We start from the raw sequence: 2,538 nt of genomic DNA, 5'->3' as shown, positions 1-2,538 counted from the left end.
CTACAAATGTAAGTCAGAAAATCTTTTCTCCTAAGTTGCTTTTGGACAGGATAGCTTATCACAACAGCAGAAAGGAAGCTAGAACAACCCCATGCTGCATCTAGATATAAGTTACCAACACACCTAACTTCAGATCCAGCCCTCACAGGACCGTGTGAAATAGGCTTTCTCCTTCCTTCCTCCAATCTTATATTCAAATATAAGGTCCTCTTTGGCTATTATTCTAAGAAGCTACAGAATATTTCCCAAGTGTGGTCAGCCTGCACCACAGCCTCTCACTCCTCTGAGCTGTAAGCTCTACTGACCACAGTAGAATGTGATCTAAGGTCCAATAACAAATTTCTGTCCAGGCTAGACATGGTGACGTGCATCTATATTCTTGTAACTTGGGATGTGGAGGCAAGCATGGTCTAAGCGAGCATGGACTATATGACAAGAGCCAGGCATCTCGGAGGAGAAGGAAGATTTTAAGTTTGAGGGTAGTGTAGGATCAATAATAGAAACTACTTCAGAAAAATAAGCCCTGATCATATAGCTCAGTGGTCAAGAACTCTCTTAGAATCCAATACTGAGGGGCAAGAGGAATGGCTCAGCAAATTGTGTCTTTTACCTAGCACCCACAGGACCTTGTGCTCTTTCCAGAGCACTACAAAAGGTTGTGCATGGGGGGTCCTTTCTACTTACCCTCACTGATCCACTCCTTCCCTGCTAGATACCAAATAAGGTCATTCAAATCATCTTACAATCTCACCCTTAACTACGTGAATCCTTTAGCCACTGCTCCCCGCACACAATAGCCACATCCTGACCTTTCCTAGCACCACTTCACAGTCCACATCACCATGCAGCCCCCTGTGTTCTATTCCAGAGGTCGATTCAATCTGCACATAGATGACCTTCCAAGCTTCCTTAAGTCCTGCACTCACCTAGCAGTCCATTGATTTCATTGCAATTCATATTAAGTATCTGAAGCTGTCTACCCCTTGCTGACTTTTGACAGAAACACTTTAAAAGTATTTTTAACACATTTGCATGTGTGTTCATGCTCATGTATATGCAGATGCACAGTTGTCGTGGCTTGTGTGTGAAGGTCAGAGGACAGCTTTGAGTGTCCCTTGTCCCCTTCCAGCTTGTTTGCGACAGGATCTCTTCTTATTTGAGGTTGTGTATGCTAGGCCGATTGGCCTGAAAACTCCCAGAGATCCTTCTGTTGTGGTCTCCTCTCTCACTGTGAGAGTTCGAGGATTATAGATACTGCACTTGCCTTCATGTGGATTCTGCAGGAGGAACTCGGGTCTTCATGCTTATACAAGCATTTTGCCTGTCAATCCATCTATCATCCCCCAAGTGTTCATTCTAAGTATAAATGAACCCACAAAGTGAACTAAAACGTCCTCTACTTGAGCAAAATGACAGAATTTCTCCAGTCATTGCTGTAACACACAGCTCAAGTGCCCTTGTTTGATTGATGGACTATTTGTAAATGATTCAGTATACTCCACGTCCCTTTCTATCATGTTTGTAAAGGAAGTTTTGAGAAATCCCCAAGTTTCTCCCATTTCTTTGTTTCCCCCATTTCTTTGTTTCTTAAATACTCTACGCTGGAAACATCAGGAAGAAGGAAAAAAGGTGCCTGCCTCACTTTAAAGAATAAATCTAAGCTCATTGCAATTTTAATACTGTTTTTGCTTTGCCTTTTTTTTTTTTTTTTTTTTTTTTGAGACAGGGTTTCTCTGTGTATCCCTGGCTGTCCTGGAACTCACTCTGTAGATCAGGCTAGCCTTGAACTCAGAAATCTGCCTGCCTATGCCTCCTAAGTGCTGGGATTACAGGCATGTGTGTGTGTGCCACCACTGCCCGGCTAGCTCATTACAATTTTAGAGTTTGTGTGAGTAGTCTTTCTACAGACAGACCATGACAGAAAATGAGGGGTTGGGGCTCTATAGAGGATAGTTAAAAGACTTCCTTTTAAATATATTTTATTTATTTTTATTTTCTGTGTATGAGTGTCTTACCTGCATATATGTAGGTGTTCCATGAGTGTACAGAGGGTGTCAGATCTCCTGGAACTAGAGTTACAAGTGATTGTAAGGTACCATGTGACTGCTGAGAACTGAACAGAGGTCCTCTTTAAGAGCATCAAGTACCCTTAACCTATGGGCCATCTCTCCAGCCATTAAATGGACATGTTTTATAAACTGCTCACAGAATAATAATAAATAGAATGCCTTGACTTGGTTAAGGTGAATTTTAATGAAATGTTAAGTAATATGCTTTCTAGTTAAAGGACAATTGGCAGTTTTGGTTTTATTTTCTTACCACATGAACAGTCACACTAAGTTGGGCTTTCTTTTATTCATGTTGGATCCCAACAACAATGTCAGAAGAATAATTACAGAACTCAGAATGAATTTCCTAGTGTGTGCTGTGTGTTATCTTCTGACTAAAGGCTTTTCCACATCTGAAACACAAACATGATTGTCCCAACCTGCAGGACAGTCAACAGGGTCCCTGGACCACCTAGGAGAAGGCGAGAGA

This window comes from Apodemus sylvaticus, chromosome 1 (genome assembly GCF_947179515.1).
Source record: "Apodemus sylvaticus chromosome 1, mApoSyl1.1, whole genome shotgun sequence".
In the NCBI taxonomy this organism is placed as follows: domain Eukaryota; kingdom Metazoa; phylum Chordata; class Mammalia; order Rodentia; family Muridae; genus Apodemus; species Apodemus sylvaticus.
Note: the sequence above shows the minus strand (reverse complement) of the source record.